This window comes from Vombatus ursinus, unplaced genomic scaffold, assembly GCF_900497805.2.
Source record: "Vombatus ursinus unplaced genomic scaffold, bare-nosed wombat genome assembly UNPS02009205.1, whole genome shotgun sequence".
NCBI lineage: Eukaryota > Metazoa > Chordata > Mammalia > Diprotodontia > Vombatidae > Vombatus > Vombatus ursinus.
This window is the reverse complement of record NW_020948983.1, coordinates 3,783,840-3,810,267: the sequence shown is the minus strand read 5'-3', so window position 1 is coordinate 3,810,267 and position 26,428 is coordinate 3,783,840. Positions and strand designations below refer to the sequence as shown.

The 26,428-nt window shown below is 38.8% G+C and overlaps 1 pseudogene; it reads left to right on the top strand.

The window, feature by feature from the left end:
• LOC114035461 overlaps positions 1-3,122 on the top strand; it is a 28,313-nt pseudogene extending 25,191 nt beyond the window's left edge.
• Positions 3,123-26,428: the final 23,306 nt, after the last annotated feature.

The window sequence follows — 26,428 nt, the reverse complement described above, 5'->3', positions numbered from 1 at the left end:
TTCTACTGTTTAGTTTTGTGTGTTTTAGTAGAACATATTTTCTTTTCTAATGAGGGGGCCAATTTGTCAACTGTGTAGTTATTCTACCTGTAAAAGACACAATAAGGAGATCAATTTAATGAAGTTACTGTTTTTGAATTTTTAATGTGAATTTAAAGTAATAAATGAAAGGCAGAGTGGTATGGGAGTAATATATTGAATATAGATATCAGGAGACTGGGGTTCGGATCTCATCTCTCATAATAAATGTATAATCTTGGGCTAGTCATAACTCTCTGAACCTCAATTTGCTCATCTGTAAAATGTAGGTATCTACCTATTTTACAACAACAATGGTTGTTGTGAAGAAAGTGTTATGTGAGCCTTATAGCACAACAGAAATGTGAGTTATAATAACTCACATTTTAAAATTTCAACTTAGAAGCAGCTAGGTGGCACAGTGAACAGATCACTGGGCTCAGAGACAGGAAGACCTGAGTTCAAATCCTCAGACACTTATTAGCTGTACAACCAACCCTGAGCAAGTCATTTAACCTCTGTTTGCCTTCATTTCTTCATTTGTAAAACAAGGATAATAATACCACTTACCTCCCAGGGTTGTTTTGTGGGTCAAATGAAATAATATTCATAAAATGCTTTGCACAATACCTAGCACATAGTAGGTGCTATATAAATGCTAGCTATTATTATTATTATTCATTTCATCAGACTACTTCTGATTAGACATAGAAATCAAGTATTCTTAAAACATCTTAACATCATCAAAATACAACAGGTTTTCTATTTTCTGTATTTGCTTGGTAATTCAGTTGGAAAATGGACTGATTACCCCAAGTAGCAAAGAATAAATTTCACTGTAAGGTCTTCAGAGTATTTGTCTATGACTATGAATGTCTCTCTTCTTATTTTTCCAGGGGAGTGCTCAAAAAACATTCTACTCATTCCAATGAGATCGATGTAGAGGTCAATGTTGGAACACTGGAGAAAGTCAAATTTCTATGGCATAACAACGTGATCAATCCAACCTTCCCCAAAGTGGGAGCCTCAGAGATCACTGTGCAAACAGAGGATGGCAAAGAGTATGTATGCTTATTAATATGAACTTAAGAACATCGGGAAAGATAAACATTTACAATGAAAATTTGCCCACAGAAAATCTATTACAACTAAGGCAAAAAGACTTATGTGAATACTTGTCCTTATTGCACCCTGCAAAGAATGGCTTATAGAAACCTAAAATGTGTCAATCGACAAGCACTTAATCAGTACCCACTCTAGGTGGAGCAATAATGTGTTGGGTTCCATGGGGAATCATAATTCTTGACCTCTAGCTAGGAAGATGAGGCATATATTCATGATAGAATTCTTGAACAAGACAAAACTATTCAGTGAGTGCTATAGAACAGAGACAGGAAGGGAATGTATTAAAATGTAAGAGATACAAAACTATTAAAGAGGAGTTATTGACACAGAGGTGATAGGTAGTATGGAGCAGTGGAGAGAGAAAGAGACTGTTGGACTTAGAATCAGGAAGAAGTAGATTCAAATTTTTGTTGTTGTTGACGTTGTTTATTCATTTCAGTTGTGTCCTAACTCTTCGTGACCCCAGTTGGGGTTTTCTTGGCAAAGATACTGAAGTAGTTTGAAATTTCCTTTTCCAGATCATTTTACAGATGAAGAAACTGAGGCAAACAGAGTCGAGTGACTTGCCCAGGATCACACAAGCAGTCTGAGGCTGGGTTTTAATCTTCCTGACTCCAGGGCCAGCACTCTATCTCCTGCATCACCTAGATGCCCTGATTCAAATCCTATTGTTACTAATTAGCTGTGTAACAATCATCAAGTCATTTAACTCCTCTACCCTCAGTTTTCTTATTTCTAAATTAGGGATGGTATTAATTACCTAATGATCTTGTTGTGAAGTATTTTGCAAGCTTTGAAGTGTTAATAATAATAATAGCTAATATTAATCATTTTACATTTCCAAAGCACTTTATATTTGAGCCTCAAAACAATGCTGTGATGTCATTATTATCATTTCAGAAATGAGGAAACTGAGATTAGGAAAGGTGAAGCAACTCACCTAGAGTTGCAAAGATAAAAAGTGTCTGAGTAAGGATAGATTGTCCTGCCTCCAAGGCTAGTATTCTATCCAGCATGCCAGATAGCAACCTTGATGAGCAAAGTCTAAAGAAAGGGTAGAGAGGAAATGAGGACTGAACCTCAGGATTTATCTATCATCAGGAAACAAGAGGAATGGAGGAGTCACTAAAAGAGACAGAGAAATAGCTAGAAAGCAAAGAAGATCTCATTAGGATAGCACAATTAGCGTATCCTAATTGGGATAGCAGTCAGGGGTTTTGTTCTGTGAAGTTTAGATTCAGTCAAAGGGCCACACTTGAGGATCTAGAGGGCCACGTGTGGCCTCGAGGCCACAGGTTCCCCACCCCTGGATAGCTTAATGGTAGAAGCAAGAGGAGAGTCATGGGAAAACCACAGAAAGGTTAAAGAAAATAAAGATTGAGAAAAGGCTGTCAGACTTAGCCATCAGGAGACTGTTGAGAGGATTAAAAACCAGATTTCTAGGAGTTAAGGAGAATATAAGCTATGAGGAAGTAGTGGCAAAAATTGTGTATCAAAAAGTTGGACAGTGGAATGAAAGTGAAAGATTACGAGAGAGTTAGAAGAAAGAACAGGAATATCATTTAGTTAAATAGGCCACCTCCATGCGTTGAGGCCTACCATGTGGTCAGTATTGTTCTAGGTACCGCAGAGGACTGAGGAGAAGCATAAATTATGTTTTTGTGCTCAAGTAGCTTTTTATTTCTCTGGGCAAAAGAAGGTGTCTACACCTGAAACCAAGAGCACCATAAGGCCATTTCTTAAGTGGAATGTTTTGAGGTCAAAAAAGGTCATTTCCAATTTATTCCCTTGGTCTTCTCCACTAATACAATGGAACAACAGAGCAGTACAGAAATTATATTTAACCCTAACAAATCTAACAAGCTGTTGTGAAGGTAGACATGCATACATCAAATATCCATGTTTTTCTTCACAGGTATAATTTCTGCAGTGAGAAAGCTGTGAAAGAGGATATTTACCTCACTCTTACTCCCTGTTAAATATGTGACCAAATGTTGTCACTATGTTCACCTTAATAAAGTTTTACTATGCATCAGTTTATTTCCTAGATGTGTCACCACTGTCAGGGCCTTCCTGTGGGGATACATAAGACCTTGAAATGTGGTGTAAACTAAGGCAACAGGGAAATCAACACCTGAGTGTTTTCAAATTTCATAAAATTATATGATCCAAGGACCAGCCTAAGTTCAGAGAAGCTGGATGAGCATTATTTAAGCCATAGCTAAGCATGAAATTTGTTCACTAGGGCATAGGGGTTTTGGGCTGCATCGATAGAGAAGACTCGCATGAGTGAAATCATGTCTTCTTCAAGTGAAGTATATTTACATGCAGTAAGATATTTAACAGCAGGCTCTCTCAGGAAGAGGGGAATGGAAACACAGTACATTTTTAGTTTAATCTACATTATCATTTTCTTCATCACTGCATTATCTAGACAATCAAAACAATAAACCAAGCCTTGATGTGTAGCATTAGCTTATATCTGAAGTATAAGTGCTCACGCTTAAAATTTAACAATTAACTCTCGCAAGCTGGTTCAAGCACCCCTATTATATGTATGGTGAGGTTTCTAATCAGTGATCTTTTAAAATCAAATGCTATTTCCCAAAGTGCTTAGATATCATTGTTATTTTTTCTATGTGTCTTTAGAAATCATCTTGTCCAATGCTACCATTTTACAAATGGAGGAACTGAGACCCAGAGAGGTCAACTAACTTTCCTAGCTGATAGCAGAGCTAGAACAAAAATGAGTTCTGTTGACTTTCAGGCCAGTGCTCTTTCTTTCACATCGTCATAATCATCATCATCATGGATTTTAATATTTCAATGGCTCCCTGATCTCATCTGTATATGTACTCCCTTCACTGGTGCAGATTGCAACCCTTCCATGATCTCTCATCCTGGGCAATTTTTATCTGTGTCTTTTCTTAAATCTATCCTAGAAATTCTACCAGCTCAGGATAGTAAAAGCCTTTCTGTGTTTCTCTTAATATTTTACAGGTATTAGCATAGTATGTCTCTCATTCTCATTACATGACTAGCCAGTTCCTAATAATATTATAAATACAATAAAACCCAACATAATTTCACCTCTGTATGTCATAGACTTGATTGTATTGACAATCCAGCTGTGCCCCCCATATAGAGAGTGGTGTATGGTGCACCTTTTGCTGTATTGCATTGGATGGTGTAGAAGCTATGATTCTCCTCTAACAATAGTGCCCTGCAATGGTCCCATTGTATTTCAATAGCCGTGGGGTAATGGGGTACTCTCAGTCTTCCGTCTAGAAAAGCAGGCAGAGCCAGCTCTATACAGAAGCATAAGTTAAGAAATAAGTTTTCCTTAACCCTCCTCCCTTCATTTGGGCTTCCTGGTTCTTGAGTACGCATTTTGTTTTGGGTGTTCAAGGGTTCCTTTTCTCTGTTTCAGTCAGTCCTCTACATCCCTGACTAGGATCCATTGCTCTAGGCATTTTTCACATCCCCAATCCCTATTAAACCCTAATAGTGGCTTCAGATTGAGCAGTATGACTTCCCTTTGTAGCCTCTGTAACTGTACTGATTTTATTGGGCCTGGGGTGGAAATGCCCTAGCTGCTCTCTTCAGAGAATATTCCAGAAGATGAGGAAGGAGGAAAAGACTAGGAGAAAGAGGAAAAATCATTGGCCTAGGAGTCAATAGGACCTTGTTCTGGTTCTGCCACTATCTTCCAGTATGCTCTGGGACACCACAGAATTATAGGATCATAGTAATGATTTAAATCTGAAAGGGATCTCAAAGGCCAGGAGATCCAACTCCCTCATTCTACAGACTAGGAGACTGAGTCTTAGAGAAGGTAAATAACTTACCTATTGGCATGGATATCAATTCCTTTCTTTTAAAATGTGAATGCTAGATTACATTTCTGAGGTGCTTTCCTGTTGTAAAATCCCAAAAATGCCATAAGAGGGGCTGATGGGATAGAAACAATTCCTAGTTCAGAATCCACCTAAAGCAACATTTTTCTCACCATCACTCTGCTGGGTCAGTGTACAGACCCCTTTGAATCAGACCTGGACCACAGACAGACTAGAGGAGCAAGTCATATAAGGGAAACAGTGGAGAGAACAACTAATTCACTACAGCAAAAGAGCAGAAACCCTGAGTCACGTTAGTAATACATACATGTCATGTCTGATTGTTGGATCAGTGTCTGATATCTCATTGAAAGAGTCCTCCAGGGAAGAAAATATGTCTCTCATGTGTTCGCTAATGCCTGAAATTGAACCACTGACACGTCGCTACTTTGACTTGTAACTTAGATGTCAGTTAATGTACAGTAGTTCCCCTGAGCAGTAATACTTTCCACCATTGGTAGTCATTTACACTTTATTATGAATGAGTTTCTAATCATAAAACTTAAAACTGGAACGAGCTTTAGAAGCCATATAATCTAGTTACCTTATTTTACAGAAAACTAAGCATCAGAGATGGGATTCAAATCCCTTTTCTTGAGAACAGATTTTGCTAGGAAGGGAACATGGCAACACTGGGTACTTGAGGAAGAGGACCAGCAGGAGTAAGGGAAAGGATGTATGAAGGCAGAGATTTTGCATACATTCCAACTGTGCCCAGGGCCAGCACTCTATCTAACTCATGCATCTGGTATTCAAAACCATTTAAGTCCAAGGCCAGCAGAAATCTGGGATGACAAGAAATTAAAAGATACTTTAAAGCAGGTAGGGGTCCAGGTGAGGGAGGGAGGGGGAGAGAGGAGCTAGTAGCAAGGAAGAAAGGAAGCCAATCATAAAAAACTACAGAATCTATCAGCAAGCACCATAAACATTCAAATGAGGCATTATAGGACAGACCCATTATCTTCCGAATTTTGAAGTATGATGAAGTGGCCATATGTTACTGAAATTGAAGAGCAGGAACGGAGACAGATTGCAATTACCTGAGTTGGAACTGGGCCAGGGTGCCAAAATTCAAGTCCTTGCATCCCTGTGTGTGTATATATTTCATTTATCAGAAGTACTGCTCTGGCGGAAACCTCCCCTCGCCCCAGAAAAAAAACCCTGAGAGGCCAGTTCTGATGGTAAAACATCACCATGTTTTTAAATGTCCACTTTGTATTTTCATGCTCATCTGCTTTGTTATAAAACAAAGTTCCCAGCCTTGACCTCAGATAATCAGGTCTCTTGCTTGGCTCCAGAGGGAGAACTAAACATCTAACAGGGCTCTTTTAAATCTGCATTCTTGATATGAAATTTTGTGACTGCCTTATAACAACTTATGTATATTTCTAAGGCAGTGTCTATATGTAACTCAAAGAACTGATGTAGTTCATTTCGTCAAAGAACCAGATTTAGGATGCCTATCTGTTGATTTGATTTTAATACACACATTCTTTGTACCCATACCCATTTCCAAATTCATTGGTTGTTGAGGACTCATATATATATGTGGGTGCTCCATATGCTCATTTGATGTAGAATGAGCATATGGAGCACCCACTTCCCAGGGGTTTTGTGTGGATAAAATGAGATATTATTTATAAAGTGTTTTGCAAATCTTAAAGCGCTATATAAATGATAGCTGTTATTTTCTGCTGCACAAAAATACATCCGAAACATTTGTTAGAATACACTTGAATTTCTATAGGCAGAGTGAGACAGATGGGTGCTGTGGGAAGAACAATGAACACCCTGGTTTGAACACCCTGGTTTGAGTATTTAGTCAACCCCTTCTATCTGTATGACCTTAGGCTTAATCATTCTGAGCCTGTTTTTTTCATATGCCAAATGGAGATAGTAAACTTGGCCCAAGAAATCCCACCAGATTGTTGTCAAACTCAAATGAGATAATAAAAGGGATAGACTTTAAATGGCATGTAAATATAAAGAATTTGTGCTGTTGTGTTAAGTAAAGGCAGGGAACACAGCGAATAGAAAAATGGCCTCCAAGGTAAGAAGAACTGGGCTCATGTCCTGCCTCAATATAAGGCATCTATGTAACCTTAAGAAAGTCACCTAATCTCTTATTGACCAGAGCAGCTATCTAAGACCGTAAGTTGCAGAGCAATTGCTAATATGTATTGTATATAAGCTGCTTAAAAATAATGATGGGTTTATTTTTTACATTTGCATCCTTAGCACTAAATAAATATCTGTGGACTGAATGGCAGAGGGCATCCGCTCATGAAGAGTTACATATACCAATGAAATAACAAGTCCATAGCAAAAATTATGTATGTATATTATATATGACTACATGTATAATGTATATAATGTTATATAATATACATATCAGTTAAATATAATGTACAAATGCTTAAGAAATATATATTATACATAATCTACTTTATAATGTATAATATAAATTATATAATTTTATATTTTATTTTTATGTCCATATAATATATAGTAATATTATATAAAATTTAAGTATAATTGTTGTATATATACATCTATTTAACTTTAAACAACTAATTCAAATAAAAATATATTTAAACAATTTTCACTCAAGAATTATATTCTATGGACAATATGGACATAGACTTGTTAAGACTTTAAGTTTCAAAAGAGGCACCAAGCTATATTGGCAGAAAAGATTCCCCATTAGCAGTTAGTTCCCCATTCCAATAAAATCAAAGGTCTAATCCAAAAAATAAAAGAATATCCATAACATCATATTAGCTCTTCTCTCTATATTTGCTTCCATCATCTTCATCTCTGTGTAGGGTATATACTTTTCCTTTCATTTAGCCATAGTGTGAATACTAGTAGCAGCAGCAGCAGCAGCAGCAGCAATAGTAACAGCGAACATTTATATATGTTTCCTACTTTGTGCCTGGCACTTTGCTAAGCACTTTACAATTATCTCATTTAATTCTCACAACAACCCTGGGAGGTAGGTGCTATTATTATTCCCATTTGACATATGAAGAAACTGAGGCAAACAGAGGGTTTTTTGGGGGGGTGACTTGTTCTTCACTTCTGCTTTCTTCACTTTATTTCATGTAAATCTTCCCAAATTTCTTTATATCCCTCATATTTATTATTTCAGTAGCCTTATGTTATTCATTGATTTGCTATATTGTAGTTCATTTAGCTATTCACCAATTGCTGGGAATTTAGGTAAGTTTCAGTTCCTTGCAATCATGAATAATGTGTTTATACATTTTCAGCTCTTTTTTTTCTGTATGGCACTTCTAGGTTTTATTATCAGTAACGGAGTTAACTGGGTCAAATAGCATGATTATTTTTATAGTGTTTGCTATAGACTGACAGATATTCTCCAAAACGATCTTCCCAATTTGAAATTCCCTTAATGTATGAGTATATTTACTTATCCACAAGACCAATAGCTTTGAATTTTGTCTGATTTATTTTTGCCAATTTTATGGTGATGAAGTAGGGTACAAAGTTGTTTTAATGTGCACATCTCTGATTATTAGTGAGGTTGAATTTTAAGTGATTTTTACACAATGTGCATGAGATTATTATTATCAAAGCAATATATCTACAAAACAACATGGAGAAATAGAATCAATAGTTACTCAAAGGATGTGATAGCAGTGTGACATCAACACCAATAAAAGGTGGGGTGATCAGCATTTTGCAACAAGTAAAACTGAAACACTAATTTGTTCAGCTGAGGGTTCTGTAATGTGCTCAGTTCTCAGCATGTCACAACACTAAGAAACTTCAAGCCTAATTAAGAATACATGACATACTCAGAAATCTAACACAGTATGTAATTTGGTACTGGACTTTGCATTATTGAATTTTAGAGAAATTACAATGGACGAGAGTAGTCAGGGAAGACTTCATGGAGGGGTAGAGCAGGGCACTTGTGCTGCCTTGAAGGATATAGAGGGAATTGATTGATTTGGAAGCTATGGCAGGTAGCAGCAAGAACAAAGGAATTTGAGTCTGACTCCAGGCTGGGCACTCTATCTACTGTGCTACCTAGCTGTTTCATTGTGATAAGGAGTGAGTTAGAGAGATAGAGAGGGGCCAGATTATTGATGTTATGTAAGTATAAGAATAATACGATAGTAGATTTGGAACTAGAAGGGCCCTAAGATATCATATAGTCCAATCATCTTATTTTGTAGATGAGAAAACTGAGGGCCAGGGAAGTTTTATGGAGATTAAATGGAGATAGTACAGGACCTGAAGTCAGGAAAACCCGAGTTCAAATCTTGCCCCCAACACTTAAGCTGTATAACTCTGGGCAAGCCACATAACCTTCCTGTGTCTCGGTTTCCTCATCTGTAAAATGGGAAGAATAACGGCACCTACCTTCCCTGGTTGTTGTGAGGATCAAATAAGTTAACATGTGAAAAGTACTTTCCAAATCTTAAAGAGATATTAAATGCTAGATATTATTATGGTTATCAAGTGGCACAGTGGATAAAGCCCCAGGCCCGGAATCAGAAAGAAGAGAAGTCATCTTCCCAAGTTCAAATCTGGCCTCAAACACTTACTAGCTGTGTGACCCTGGGCAAGTCACTTAACCTTGTTTGCCTCAGTTTCCTTACCTGTAAAATGAGCTGGAGGAGGAAATGGCAAACTACTCCAGTATCTCTGCCAAGAAAACCCCAGATAGGGTCACGGAGAGTCAAACACTGACTGAAACAACTCAACAACAAAATTATTGTTATTATTTTTGTCATGTGACACAAGTAGTAAACTACAAAGCAGGGATTCAAACCCAGGTCCTCTGATGCCAAAGCCATCAAGCTTCTCATTACATTGCTCAGCCTCTCTACAAGGAGTCTGGGCTCGATCCAACAGTCAATAGGAAAACATTACAGGTTTTTAAGGGCAGGACTGAAGTCATGAGAGCTCTGTAATAATAAGACTGACCTGGCCTTGGGTGGGGGGAGGGGCAGGATGAACAGGACAAAGCAGAGACTAGAAGAAGCAGAAAGATTGCTCAGGAAGCAATAGTAATGATCTAGACCTGGAGAAAGACAATGGGAGTAAAAACAGAGAGGAGGAAGGGAAACCTAAGAACCATTATATAAGAAGAATTCATAGACCATGATAACTAATAACATGGGTAATATGGGTAAGACAGACATGGGTCCATGGGTAAGAAGGAACAGAAGGAGCCAGGGTGGACTTTGAGGTCCTGAGGCTTTAGAATTAGGAGAGCTGTAGTGTCACTGGCTTCCATGGAGAGCTGGATAGGGGAGCCGGGTGAAGGCAGAGGCACAGAATCCCCATTCAGCCTCATTGCTGCAGAAGGAGATAAGACACGTAACTGGAAACAAGAATGCAGAAAGAAACTACCCAAGTCATGGTGTGGTGTCGGCAACTGATGATGACTCTGTTCATTTCCATGTCAAAGAATTACTGTAGCATTTTTGCAATCACTCAAGGAAAACTAAAACACTAAAGAAATGAAGATCATGAAAATCTCCTAGCCAGCACATGCATATCTTTTGTTAACTGTGCCTCCATGTCACTTGAGATCACTACCACTATTCTAGTTCTTTGACTTTCCCCTTCCTTGCTGGTATTCCCCACAATACACCTGGTTTCCCAATGCCCTCCTGACAACCTCCACCCATTGCCCTCAGACCCTGATGGAGATGGCCCAAGATCCTGATCCCAAGAGCCAAAGAAATGAAACATTGCTCCAGATCACCAGCTCTTCCAGCTCAGCCCTTGCCAGCTTCTTCGTTGGGAACAGCCTTTGTGAATAATGGGTCCTCCATCCCCACCAGCACCAGCATTACCCTTTGACCAACTGTCACTGATAGGAAGGTAAAAGTCCAAAAGCCTAGAGATTAGCAGCGTCTCTCAGACTGCCAGACCTGCTTTCAGCCTGCCCCTTAAATCCATAGTCCAAGGAAGCCATCCTTGTGGATATATAACCTGACAACTTCCTCTGTTGGTGTTGAAACTCTCCCCTCCTCATCAGCCACAACTACTAAAGACCTAGAAAGTTCTTGATGCTAAAGTTCTTTCCATTGTCAAATGGTTCAACATGAGAAACAGATAGGGTTTTATTCATGGAAATCACATTAAAGAAGATGCCTTCCCATCTGCTCAGCTGCAGCAATGATGAGGTCTTTCCATCAGACCTGCAGCTGAAACCTCTCCCCTCATTAGAATGTGAGCCCCTTGAGAGCTGGGACTGCCATGCTTTTCTATTTGTATTCCCAGCCTATAGAATGGGTTTGCACATAGCAAGTTTTTTCACCCATTCATTCTTAAGCTTCCATCTTCCATCTTTCAAAACTTACTGTTAAGAAAGAAGCCAAGACTCATTTATACTCTAAAGGGAAAATGACTGACAGCTTAATATTTGACCCTTCCCTGGGAAGATTTTGTTTAGTCTAAAAACAAAGACCTCAGGTTAGAAAGCTCACATTCTAAAAATTCTTAATATTGGTATTAGCCAATATGTGAGGGAGGTTCTTGGAAGTGGGAGAGGTAGGAGGGACTTGTTGTCTTACCCCACCTAGGACAAGATTGATCCTGGTCAACATTTTAAAGGTAGATAAGCTATCAATAGGAAAATCTATAGGCAAGAATTTCTTGTTTTGTTTCAACAAGCTGAAAATACAGAACACCATTAAAATGCTGGTCAGTGCCTAGAGACGCAAGGTTAACACTGGCTTAGATGCATTCCAGACTGTAGTGTTACTGTTTCAGTTAATGCTCATACACAACCTGTAAAATGGGCATATCTGCAGAATAAGGACAGAGCTTCCATTCCTTTCTGCATATTATCCCTGCTTCTCTTCTTCCAGATAGTGTCCTGTTCCATGTATTTGCATCCCCAATCAGTTTTTGTCTCTTGTTTTTTTGGTGAGACCAGCCACCATGGGTTTACATTTTTCTATTCTGCTAATCGTATCTGCTGAATGCCATATATTCTTCTCTCACAAATAATTTTTTTTCCTTTTAATCAATTCAGGAACAGTGTGCTGCGGTTCCATGCTTTCCTTGCAACCCACAGAGTCCTCTGCTTCCTCAAGGATGGAATAATTTTCCTTTGTCTTGTAGTATTTATTTATAGCTGTTTGACTTGTTTTACCAGATATGGAGGCCAATTGTCGTTCGCTGTTAATGTCTTCCTTGTTGGTTTATCTGCTTGTGCTTGGAGTTTTCTTCCTACTGAGATTGGAGATAATTTCAGTCTTTTCTCCTCTTAGTTTCCCTCTATTAATCACTTTTGACTCTCTCTGCTTTGATGATAATTGCTCTCAGGGCTGAATTTCAAAGCATCTCAGTCTCTTCCCTACTCTGGCTAATTAATTCATAGTTAGCCCTTCTGGGTCTCTGCCTCAAGTGACTTCTATGAGCACCTAGCTGGCCAATGCTGGGCTCTTACCATCAGGCTTAGCGCAGTGCCCCACAGCCTTTCACAGGTGTCGCATCCCAGTTCCTGATGTTCCTTAGCTGTCTGAGCTTGGTGCTGGCTGACTGAGCTCTGTTGGGGCACAGAGTGCTTGGCCTTGTCCCTAGACCAGCCTGAGCACACTTCTACTATTTAAATTTCCCCTGAACTGGGAGAAGCATGGTGGGGATAGAGTCTAGTTGTGTTTCAAGCCCCAGGGTCAGTTTATGCAGTCCTTAAGGAGAGCATGGTGGGCAGTGCAGGAAATGGAGCTGAATCAGCTCCTTAGGATTTAGCAATTATTACACTTTCCTACTGTTAGATCATCAGGTTTTTACTTCATTTGGGTTCTTGGTGTCCTAGAACATAGAGACAGTTGAAATTACTTTATCTCTTAGATATAATTCTTACAATGGAGAGACTATACAGGTTGTGAGGATGGGGAAAAGGCCAAATCCTCCATCTTGTTGGTCACCTGACCTGGAAGGCCCTCTTTTTTCTGTTTTTATCTGTTTCTCTGTCTGTCTTTGTCTCTTTCTCTCTCTCATCTGTCTATATCTAGTATATTGATAAAATATTTTCAATTTAGAAGTTCCTAGTTAATGTCAATTTATGTCTTATCATTTATATTTCATTTATTCATTTGCTCAAAAAACATTATGGGCCTAATATGTATCTCATAAGCACTGTTGTGGTAGGCACAGAGATGGAACAGGAGAAAAATATAAAAATTAATGAAATATGTCCTCTGTTTCAAGGACCTTGAAATCCAGTGGGAGATGGAGGGAAGAAAAGATATGAAGATATAAATATAAAATACAAATTAGAATATTATTGTAAATTTAAAAGAGGTAATGAAAGTGATATGAGATCAGAAAAAGGACATATCACTTCCAACAAAAGTAATCAGGGAATGTTTCATGAAAGAGGTGGCATTTATCAGATTGTGTGCCATCTTGGGGAGGGTGGTGGGGAGGAAGGGAGAGAAAAATTTTAAACTCAAAAGCACATGGAAGTGATTGTTGATAAATCAAAATAAATTAATATAAAAGTAAAAAAATTAAAAAACAACAACAACAAAAAAAGAGGTGGCATTTGAGTATTGGGGTGGGGGTAGGGATGGAGGTATCACAAGTAGAGAAAATATATAAATATAAAAACCAATCTGAAATTTAAATACAGTACATTTCTCCTTTCCGCTACTGGAAAATATTCTGTCTACTTCTCTGAGAATAATTTTCGTCTTTTATTATTTTTTGGGAGGGGAGGAAACAATAATAGGATCCCTCTAGAAGAAGTTGGTACAGCTTTAACATATCACTATCTATTCTGTTTACTTGTGTATTATTTTTACATCTGCTTCCTTGTTGACCTATATCATCACGTCGCAGAGGCATCATCAATTGTCCTGAAAGGATCTTTCAATCAAAGTGTGATAGTGATGGGCTTCCCACATGTGTTCAAGATTTGTTGATATGGATGTCCAGGGTCATTTCATGGTGTTTATTTTGTACTTCAGAAATCTGACCAATCAGCTTATTTTGTAAACATGGTGGCTCTGGTAGAATTTTTGAGAACAGCCCAAGTTCTGTAGCATCAGTATTGGGGGAGAATGAGGTGATACTAGAGTGACATTGACCTAAAGAGACCACATCTGAAGTACTTGATTCAGTTCTGGGTACCTCATTTTAGGAAGTACATTTATATGTTTTTCAAAAGAAAGGAACCGGGGCTGGGGGAAGGTGAGTGGTGCTCAAAACTGTGGCAAACAATGATGGTTGAAGGGAAAGAAAAGACCTGAAAAGAAAAGGAAAGAAAAAAGAAAAGGAAACATGATTGTGATCTTCAAATATCTGAAGGATTATCATGGGGAAGAAGGATTAGTCAACAAACATTTACCTCTCTTTATTTCAGTGCCTTCCCTCTTTTAAATAGTTTCTATTTATTCTGCATGTAGCTTGTTTGTATATATTTGTTTGTTTATTGTCTCCCCTTATTAGATTGTGAGCTCCTTAAGGGACTGTATTTTGCTTCATTTTTTTTTGAGGTAATCAAGGTTAAGTGACTTGCCCAGGGTCACACAGCTAGTAAGTGTCTGAGGTCAGATTTGAACTCAGGTACTCCTGACTCCAGGTCCAGTGCTCTATCCAGATTAGCACCTAGCACCTAGCACCACCTAGCTGCCCATTTCTTTTTTTTTAATCTTTTTTTTATGCCCAGTGCCTGTCATATAATAAGTGCTTAATAAATGTTTATTGACTGACTGACTATATGGCAAGCACCATGCTAAACAATGGGGATAAAAAGAAAGACAAAAACATAGGCCCCTCCCCTCAAGAAACTCACATTACAATGGGGGAGACAATATGCACACGGCTATGTAGATACATTATATGTAGAGTAAAAATGGAAGGTGTTGAGGGAAGGTATTGGTGGTGAGATAGAGCAAAGAGAATGGCTGGGGTGGGGTAGGGTGGTAGGAAGGGCCTTCTACAAAGGGTAGGATTTGGGCTGAGTTTTTTTTTTATTAATTTATTTTGATTTATCAACAGTCACTTCCATAAGCTTTTGAGTTTTAAATTTTTCTCCCCTTCCCTCTCTCCCTCCCTCTCCAAGACATTGCACAATCTGATATAGGCTATATGTATACATTCCCATTAAATGTATTTTCACATTAGTGATGTTGTAAGGAAGAATTAGAACCAATAGGAGGAACTGCAAGAAAGAGGAAACAAAACAAAACAGAAGAAAAAAATAGCAAATAATATGCTTTGATCTGTGTTCAAATTCCATAATTCTTTCTTTGGATATGGATAGCATTTGCCATCATGAGTCCTTTGGAGATGTCTTAGATCCTTGCATTGCTGAGAAGTGCTAAGTCTATCAACGTTAGTTGATAGCAAAACATGGGTGTACTGTGTACAGTGTTCTCCTGGTTCTGCTCACTTCATTCAGCATCAGACCATACAAGTCTTTCCAGGTTTTTCTGAAGTCTGCCTGCTCATCATTTCTTATAGCACAATAGTATTCCATTACATTCATATACCACAACTTGTTCAGCCATTCTCCAATTGATGGGCATCCTCTCAATTTCTAATTCTTTGCCACCACAAAAAGAGCTGCTAATAAATATTTTTGTACAAGTGGATCCTTTTCCCATTTTTATGATCTCGTTAGCAATCAGCCCCAGAAGTGCTATTGCTGGGTCAAAGGGTATGCACATTTTTATAGCCCTTTGAGCATAGTTCCAAATTACTCTCCAAAATAGTTGGATCATTTTACAACTCCACCAACAATGCATTAATGTTGCAATTTTCCCACATCTTCTCCAACATTTATCATTTTCCTGTTTTGTCATGTTGGCCAGTCTGATAGGTGTGATGTAGTACCTCAGAGTTGATTTGATTTGCATTTCTCTAATCAATAGTGATTTAGAGCATTTTTTTTCATATGACTATAGATGGCTTTAATTTCTTCACCTGAGAACTGCCTGTTCATATCTTTTGACCATTTATCGATTGGGTAAAGAATTGTATTCTTATAGATTTGACTTAATTCTCTATATATTTTAGGAAGGAGGCCCTTATCAGAGAGAATGGTTATAAAAATTCTTTCCCAATTTTCTACCTTCCTTCTAATCTTGGTCGTATTGTCTTTGTGCAAAAACTTTTCAATTTAATGTAATCCAAGTTATCCATTTTGCATTCATAATGTTCTCTGTCTCCTGTTTGGCCATGAATTATTCTGTTCTCCATAAATCTAATAGGTAAACTATTCTTTTGTCTCCCAGTTTGCTTAAGTATCAGCCTTGATATCTAAATCATGAACCCATTTTGACTTTATTTTGGTATATGGTGTGAGATTTTGATCTATGCCTAGTTTCTGCCAAACTCCTTTCCAGTTTTCCCAGTAGTTTTTGTCAAAGAGTGAGTTCTTATCCCAGAAGCTGGGGTCTTTGGGTTTATTAAATAATAGATTACTATAGTCATTGACTACTGTGTCTTGCATACTTAACCTATTCCACTGATCTACCACTCTATTTCTTAACCAGTACCAAGCAGTTTTGATGACTGCTGCTTTATAATACAATTTAAGATATGGAATGGCTAGGCCACCTTCCCCTGCATTTCTTTTCATTAGTTCCCTGCTTACTCATACCCTTTGACCATTTATCAATTGGGGATGGGCTGAGTCTTGAAAGAGGTCAGGAAGTCCAAGAGGCAGGAGTGAGGAGGGAGAACACTTTCAGGCATGAGGGACCAATAGATGAAGGGGGGGGGGCAAATTACAACTCAGTGAAAGACAAAACAAACAAAAAAATGAAAACAAAACATTCCTCAGAATTGGAGGAATGGACTCCCTGGGAAGGCAGTAAGTGCCTCCTATCTTGAGATCTTCAAGCAGAAGCTGATGACCCCTCATCAGGAATGTTGTGGAGTAGGTTCCTGCTTTATGCAAAGGTTAGACTGAATGATATCTGAAGTCCCATCCAACTCATAGATTCTATGAAATATAAACAAACTCTGTTTGTTTTGGAGAGAAGGACATAAGATTTATATTTATGTGATGTCTTTCTCCTAACATTATTGGTTTTGGCATTTCTGAAAAAAAAAGTTTTGTACTGGATTAGGATAAGCCTTCTATGTGATAGATTAATGACTATTCTCACAGGTGTTGGCCTTATCGTCCTTCACGCCTTGTACCAGGAGACTGCCAAAAGTCTCAAGGACCTTCTGACACTCAAGGTTATATGACAGCTAAACCAATAGTGAGGTGAGGTTTATTCTGCTATTCCAGATTTATCTGTACAATTGATGATGTCAGACAGGTTGGTTGCAAAGTTAGGGTTCATGGTCTCCCTTTATTTGGGGAGGTGGCTATCCTTAGAGGAATGGGGGCAGGAATTTAAAGTTTTCTTTCTTTTTCCCTACCCTGTTGTTCCCCTTTCCTGAAATGCATTATCATAATAATAATAATAGCTTAATATACAACATTTACATGGTACCTACTATGTGCCAGACACTGTGTTAAGCACTTTACAACTATCTCATTTGATCCTCACAATAACGGGGGAAGTTCACAGATAAGGAAACTGAGGCAAAGAAAGGTTAAGTGACTAACCCATGATCACAAAGCTAGTAAGTGTTGGAGTTCAGATTTGAACACATGTTTTCCTGACTCCAGGCCCAGAGCACTATGGGGCCACATGGGACCCAACATTCATTGACTATTTAGTCTAGAGTATGACAAACATATTGGGGACTAGGTGGGAAGGAGAAGGTAGTGATGCTGTTATGATGATCCTGCCTGAAGCAGCAAAATTGCCTAATGTCCCAAAGGTTTCACCTTAAATCTCTCTCTTCCATAACATGTAAGACACAGTAGGCAAATCATTCACTAAGTGTTAGTATTATAATCAGGGAAGCCCTAGGCTATAACAGGCAATAGGTGAAATAGTTGTGAAAGTCACTCTGGGTCTCAGTTTCCTCATTTGTAAAATGAACTAGATGACCTCAGAGGTCCCTTTCAGCCTGAAATCTATGATCCTATTTACAAGCAATTATGCCAATATACTTACAGCATATAGGCAGGAAGGTGGCACAGTACAGAGTGCCCTGGAATCAGGAAGATCTGAGTTCAAAATCTGGCCTCAGACACTTTTTAGCTATGTAACCCTGGACTAGTCACTTGACCCTGTTTGCCTCTGTTCCTTTTCTGTAACAGAAGCTGGAAAAGGAAACGGCAAACCGCTCCAGTATCTTTGCCAAGAAAACCCCAAATGAAGTCATAGAGAGTCTGACACAACTCAAATGACTTAACAACAACAATAATTTGTGACATATAGATAGTTATTTAATATAAAGGACAGTTACTGGTTGCTAGTAGATAATTAGACCGGCCACAGCTTTGTTACTCTTGGATGGTCAGACCTAGATGAGTCCTTTAGACTCATAAAAGAAATTGCAGCATTGTCTAGAAAAGTAATAATAATAATAACAACAACAACAACAACAACCGCAACCTTCCTGGGAGTTTTTCCTGACTGATGAGGACACGAATCTGTATATCTAGTATGCTTTGTGGGGAGAAGGAACAATGTGTTACCTCTCTGTTTCGCTTCTCCAAGCATCTTGTGTGCTGTGGCTTTTCTTGATACCTTCCCCAATGGAAGAAGATCAATTTTCTCTTAGGGAATGGGTCTGTGATGACAAGACTGATCAGATGCAGCCTGCATTTTAAATATAACAATTATTCTGAGACACTGCCCTGTTACCATAACGATTGTTTCAGATGCATAACAGAACATAACAGAATATAACAGTTCTACCTATATAATGAAAACTAGCCTTTCCTTCCCTATAACCGGTGGTGAGCTCAAACCAACTTGTACCAAGCTTCAAGGAAGCTGATCATTAAATTTTCAGTGTGAGCTTTTAACATGTCAGAAATGGCAAATGCTACAAACCAGGAGGTGATGGAGAAAATGTTAATAATGTAAATTAAACTTAAAATTGTGTCAGGTGCAACCCTCTCCCCCCACACACACACTTTTTCTCCAGATCGGCAATTGTTCAACATATCCCAGCACACTTCTTCATAAAACTCTAGAGGATTTAGAGCAAAAGTTTAGAAACTTTGAGACTGAGTCCAAGAATTACAGACGTGGCCACCATAGTCTTTCAAAATGACAGCCTATTAACATTAACGTTACCAGCTAAAGTAGCTCCTCCCCTGGCCTGAGCCCACGACAAAATCACCAGACATCTTTGACGGGCAGTAGTAAGATGCTACTGGACTTTCTGGGCCACTGTGAGCTGTAATTTAACACATAAACATGAACTTTTGTGCTGTATTATTATATTATAAACAGGTGGTTTTTTGATAGAGAAATTAGGAAGGAGTACCCTGGGATGACCAATTTCTCTGATAGAGGAGGAGAGCCCCCTGCTGGAAAATGATGAGCAAAGAAAGGCAAAGGTTTCTGCTCATTTTCAGGTATTCCCATCATAAACAAGGTACAGTAACGCTGGGGTTAACAAGAAGTAAGACTCTATCAATGCATTCTGCCAACCAAGAACCATCAGGGGCTGGGAGGAAAGAGGTATTGATGGAAGGATTTTGAAAGGGATTAAGCAAGCATTTAAAGGACCCCTTAGCAGAGCATCTTTTGACTAGAAATCCGCTGGACTTAACTGATGGGACCATGTAACTGAATGAACCTGTAGAAGACAGGAAGAGAAGGAAGGCTTGGAACAGGAAAATATACTGAAAAAATATATTGAAACATTGGTAGACCGGGAGGACAAGAAGGCCTTGAGTTCATCAAGTTGGAAGTTACTTAGAGGTTATAATGATGATGATATTTAAAATGATAGCTAAAATTTATATTGTGCTTTAAAGTTTGCAAAGTTTTGCATGTGTTATCTCATTTGATCCTCACAACTATCCTCATGAGGCAGGTGCTATGGTTATTTCCATTTTACAGATGAGGAAAATAAGGCAGATGGAGCTGAAACGACTTGACCAGGGTCACACAGCTCGTAGGTATCTCAGGTAAGATTCAAATCTAAGTTCTACTGATGCCAAGTCTAGTGCTCTAACCACTACACAAAGCTGCCTCACACATAGTCAACCCAAAGGTGGCAGTACTGAGCTGCCCATGGCCTATACTGTCATGTCTTAAATTAACTACCCAGTAGTACCAATAGCACTGCTAGAAAAGATTATGAAAGGAAGCTGTAGAAATGTGGAAGAGTACTAAGAATGACAAAGAAAATGTAACTAGAAGTCTTTCAAAATGTTCGGGGCTCACTTATCAATCCACAGACATTTATTAAAATACTTGGCAACAGACGAGCACTATATTAAACAATGGGCATCTTAAGGGGAAAAAAGCCCCAACTCCTTCCCCTCAAGGAGTTTACGTTCTAACGTAGAAAATTTACATAAATAACTATATACATGATACAAAGGAACCTTAAAGAGGAAGGCTCTCAGGGGCTGGTTTGAGGAGGGGAAATATGGAAAGGTCTCCTGGAAGAGAGTTCTTAAAGAATGCCAGACATTCTAAGAGACAGAAGTTAAGAGAAAGAGCATTCCAAACATGCAGGACAGCCGGTGCAAAGGCATGGAGATGGGAGATAGAGCTTGCTGTATGAGAAACTTCAAGTGGGTCGGTATGGCTCGACCATAGAGTGCATAGGGGGAGGAATAGATTGGAAGACTGGGAAGATAAGAAGAGGCCAGGTTATAAAAAGCTTTAAATGCCAAAAAACAAAAAGAGTTTTTAATTGACCCTAGAAGCACTGCTGAGTAGATGATTCAGGGGATGACATCAGAGTAAGTTTTGTAAAGCATAGATCTGATTATCACATGCCACTCAATAAACTCACTTTAACAGTGTGTGGGGGATATGGTGGACTGGGAGAGATTTGAGACACAAAGTCCTAATAGAAGACTATTGGAACAGTTCAGGCAAGAGGTGATGAGAGCCTGACCCAGGCCGGGAGCTGGGGGTGGGGGTGGGGGGCTCTGTGAATGAAGAGAAAGGGACATATTTGAGAGATGTCCCAGAAAAAAAGAAATGACGAAATTGGCATCTAATTGGATGGATATGTGGGATGAGTGAGAAAGGAGTTGAGGATGATACTGAGGTTGTGAACCTCAATGTTTGGAATGATGGTGGTCCCCTTGATAGTAATAGGGAGATTCAGGAGAGGAATAGCCTTTGAGGAAAATAAATAATTCTTGTTAAGTTTGAGATGCCTATTTATTTTTGGTAAAATATGAGGTGAGGTCTTAAGTAAAGAGAGTGGGCGGGTTGGGGCATGAGTAGCTTAAGCAGAGAAAAGGTTTAGAACAGTTGCTATGGTGAGTGGGATAAAATATCAATTAAACAGCAGGAATAGGATTGCTTCGCTACAGTAAGGGACTAGTTGATATTAGCTAACATAATTTTGTAGAGTACATAATCAGCATGATTTAATGATTTCCTTCTATTCCATTCAGCAGCACCTGAGCAGGAGTGAAGGAGGTGGATGCTGGGAATAATCTAGGAATAATCTAGGGTCAGAGGATTTGGCAAGATGTGATTGTTGATAGGACAAAGGAATTTCACAGTGCAGGACAGTGTAAAACTTATCTGGTTAAATAAGAACCTGAGATCAGGAAGGGAAGAGAATATGGCCAGAACAGGGATAAGGACCTGGATAGTACTAAGGGTTGGAAGGATTGGTAGTCACTGTAAGGACAAGGAGGCTTAGGAAGAGTGTGATATGTGGAGAGATAGAAAGATAAAAAAAGTGATCAGATAAAGGAAATTCAGTTCTTGAATATGGAAGTGGAATGCCTATGGGTGAGGACAAGATTAATATGAGGAGACTGAGGCAGAGATTGTAACTTGACCAGGGTCCTATAACTAGTAAGTGTCTGAGGCAGTATTCAAACCCAGGACTTCCTGACTCTAAGTGCACTGTTCCATTGGGCAACCTTGCTCCACCTGCATTTCCATAGGTCAGTGTCACCCATGATTTGTTTTCAAACTGACTTCGTTCCTTTTGGTCTTTTCAGCAAAACCATTTAAGAATTAGCCTAGACCTCACTAACCACACTGATAAATTAATGCATTTGACAACAGATTCTTTAAGACCAAAGTCTTAGCAATGCTTAAAATATTAGACACATTATACATGAGAGATAGCATGTCTTTTTCCCCAACTCCCCTCACCTCATCAGTTCCAAAACTTCCAAGTTTTCCAAAAAATCTTAGTGGTGTTTAGGCACAGAGAAATCCTGCACCTAAGGAATTGTGTCAAACATTTCTCCTCTACCTGAGTTTCCTTCTCTCTGCAATGGATCACTGGTCTTTGTCAAAAGTGAGTTTCACAAAATATAAGCTATTAATGTGATTGAAATTTTTTTTAATTTCAATAGTTTTGTTAACATAATGGTATTTTGTTAGGTTACTTCAGCCAACTTAAGTTTGCTTTGATGGATTAGAAAGGACATTCTTTAATGAATTGGATATTTAGGAGTAACTGAAGAGTACAACTGCTAAACGCTTTACGATATGAAGCATAAGACACATGAGACATGCTGTGGTTCTTTGCTTTATCTTTAAAGGGAAGTTTTTTGGGGCAGCTAGGTGGTGCAGTGGATAGAGTACAGGCCCTGGAGTCAGGAGGACCTGAGTTTAAATCTGGCCTCAAACACTTGACACTTACTAGCTGTATGACCCTGGGCAAGTCACTTAAACCCATTGCCTAGTCAAAAAAAAAGGTGGGGGGGAGTTTTCATTTTTGTTTTTGTTTTCCCCACAACATGAAGTCAAAGGGAATTTGTTTTTACTTTTCATTAGTTTATTTTGATTTATCAACAATCACTTCCATAAGCTTCTGAGTTTTAAATTTTTCTCCCCCTCCCTCCCTACCTCCCTCCACAAGATGGTGTGCAATCTGATATAGGCTATACATATACATTTCTATTAAACATATTTTCACATTAGTGATGTTGTAAGGAAGAATTAGAACCAATAGGAGGAACCACCAGAAAGAGAAAACAAAACACAACAGAGGAAAAAATTAGCAAATAGTATGCTTTGATCTGCATTCAAACTCCATAGTTCTTTCTTTGGATGTGGATAGCATTTTCCATCATGAGGCCTTTGGAGATGTCTTAGATCTTTGCATTGCTGAGAAGGGTTAAGTCTATCAACATTAGTCATCACATAATGTGACTCTTATTGTGTACAATGTTCTCCTGGTTCTGCTCATTTCACTCAGCATCAGTTCATGTAAGTCTTTCCAGGTTTTTCTGAAGTCTGCCTGCTCATAATTTCTTATAGTACAATAGTATTCCATTACATTCATATATCACAACTTGTTCAGTCATTCCCCAGTTAATGGGCATCCAATTCTTGTACACCACAAAAAAGACCTACTATAAATATTTTTGTACATGTGGATCTTTTCCCCATTTGTATGATCTCTGTAGGATATAGCCCTAGAAGTGATATCGCTGGGTCAAAGGGTATGCACATTTTTATAGTCCCTTGGGCAAAGTTCCAAATTGCTCCCCAAATCAAAGGGAAATTTGAACTAGCTATTGCTATTGTGGAAGTTAAGCTATATATTACACTGATTAACTCTATGCTTTCCCAACACTATATATCAATTTAGATTCATTAACCTATGTGATTGAAATTCTTAAAAAAACAAAAGTACTGGCAACACTAATGGCTTCTGGGAGTGACAAAAGGGCAGGGACTAATAAACGTTTTTCATAAAGCCAGTCTCCTCCCTCCCAGTTACAGTGACTTCTACTTTCTGATCAGTGGGCCAAGGTGCAGAAGCAGTTGTAAATTCTAAAAATAAATGAAAATTATCTTAAATAAAATAGTGTCTGGGGAGTAAGTACACCATTCTTGGTGCACATGTTCCTTCAGAATCCTGTTTAACTCAGAAATTGTCAACCTTTTTATGTCTTCAACCCTTTTGGCAATTTGGTAACATCTAATACTATTGTGGTTTGTTTCTTACATTCATAATTGAAGAAAATTATGAATTTCAGCTAGAAGTTAATGAAAATAAAGATGCTTTTTCCCCCATCCAAGTTCAGAGACATCTGTTTGCCCCAAAATCTATCTGCAGACTCCTTGGTAAGGAGAGGTGTTGAACCCCAGGTTAAGAATCCTTGGGGAACTTCACTTGACTGATTCAATCTTGTCCCCCAAAAGGCAGTGAAGTGGAAAGATCACTGGCAGCAGAGTCATAGGTCTGATTCAAATGCCACCTCTGATCCTTACTCCCTGGTTGCCTTTGAACCAGTCTCTATTCACTATTCCCCCTAGATGCCTCATGCTATAGAAAGTCAGCTGTGGTATAGGGGCTGAGACCTGTGGAATAGCAGACATGGGGAAAGGTGACTGAACAACAATAGATAGTTATAAAAATGTTAGAAACCACATCTTAGCATGACCCAATTCTCTCCAGGGACATGGAAGGAGAAAAGGAAAGGTTAGAAGTTGGCAACAAAGCTAAATTAGTTATGATAAGGTCATTTAGATACAACACAAATTGCATTTCTGACATAAATGTTCTGGTAAGGATTATTTGAGAGTCCCAAATCTAGCATTAAGTGACTGCTATGTGTTGAGTCCTACAGTGGGTATGTATGGAGTATTATGGGGTGTTATGGGAGGACTAGTGCCTCTTGTGTGAGGGCTTGCCAAGCCTGTTTTTAGGGCTGTTCATCTACCTTTGGTGTCCAGCCAGTCACCCAGTTCTCACCTGTGACTCCAAGAAGTTGTAGCATAAGAAGTGGCTACACCATGGTAAAATCTTGGGGGGAGATGGACTAAATCAAGTTGAGGGTGCCTGAGAGACCTCAGATCCATCAGTGAGTTAGGGGGACATCCACCCTAAGCATGTGAAGACTTCCCTTGGCAGAATGGGTGGATGAGAACAATTTGTCCATTTGTTTCAACAGCCATGAAGTGCTTATAACTTGGTCAGATATTAAAGACGCCAAGGCCATCCACTGCATCCCAGGCCATTGCCAATTGTCCTGACTGTTGTCTTGACAATGAACTTAAATAACTCTGGAAGAGAGAATGAGGCTGATAACTCTGTGTAACTCTGTATCACTTAAATCCAATTCATGCACAAGTCAAGATTTCTATTATGATGTCATTGATTCTCTTTGAAAATGAAGGACAAAAAGCAACAACATTAACAACAGCAGTGAAGTCCTAAAGGGTTAGAAGAACTAGAGAAAAGGGAAGACAACAGAGAAGATGTACAGAGCATCTCAGATAAATCTCTGTGCCCAAAGGACAGAATAAGAACTATATTTAATCTTAGAACTGAACTCATGTGCCATTTTGGTCCATTTTCTGAAACTGGATCATAGTAGTGCTTAGGGGCTGGGAAAATGAGCATGTGAAAGAATTGTCTTAAGTTACACTGTTATCTTGAGGGTCCTGTGCATAATGTGCATATACATACATATACACACACACACACACACGTGCCACATACACTACATACACTCACCTCAAGATAACAGTGAACTCTGGAGTGTTTTTTTCTCTCAGAGGTTACTTTCTTAATTGTTAGAATTGTAGGAACTACACTCAGTGACCTCTCAAGCTCTTCCTTCCTAAGAGGTATGTGGGGAATGAGTTCAGTGGAATGACATAAAAAGAGATTGGCAAAGAGGAAAGCATAATAATCAGAATGGGTTTGCAGGGAGGGTAGGGAAAGACTTTGAGAGTCTCCAAAGCTGGATAGCAATTGTTTCTATCAGCTGTATGATAGTTGTGACTTCCACCACAAGAACCATAGCAAACTTTTATTTAATTCCAATTTTGCCCTAAAAGGTTATATAGTTAGGCTCAAACTTTTAAATGGAATGTCATATTCCAAACCATGGACTTTCTATTACTTTTTCCATCCTTGAGTGGGATCACAGTATTAGAGATTTAGAGCTTCATATTAGAGGTTTAGAAGGGGCTCCTGAGATTATCAAACCGCACTTACTTGAGACCCGGAGGGAGTAGGTGACTTGTCCAAATTCACACAAGTAGGAAGCGAGCTAGGTCCTCCAGAAGAATTTCGGCACTATCCCAGGTACTGAAGAAGATTGCCTTACACTCACCTCACTTTACCTTTCTCAAAGTTTTACTGTACTGTTTTCCTTGATTCTTATTTCCACCTTGGGTACAAAGTGAATGCTCAATAAATACTCATTAAGATTGAGTGATTTCCCCAGGGTCACATAAATAATGAAAGATAGAACCCATATCTCCAGCTTCTTCTCCATGAACCAGTTCTGGTCAGGAGCAATGCCTCCTTGCTTGCCAATTGCACATTTCATAGGATCTTGGGATCACAGATTTAAAGCTAGAAAAGACCTCAGAAATTATCCAGTTCTACCCTCTAAT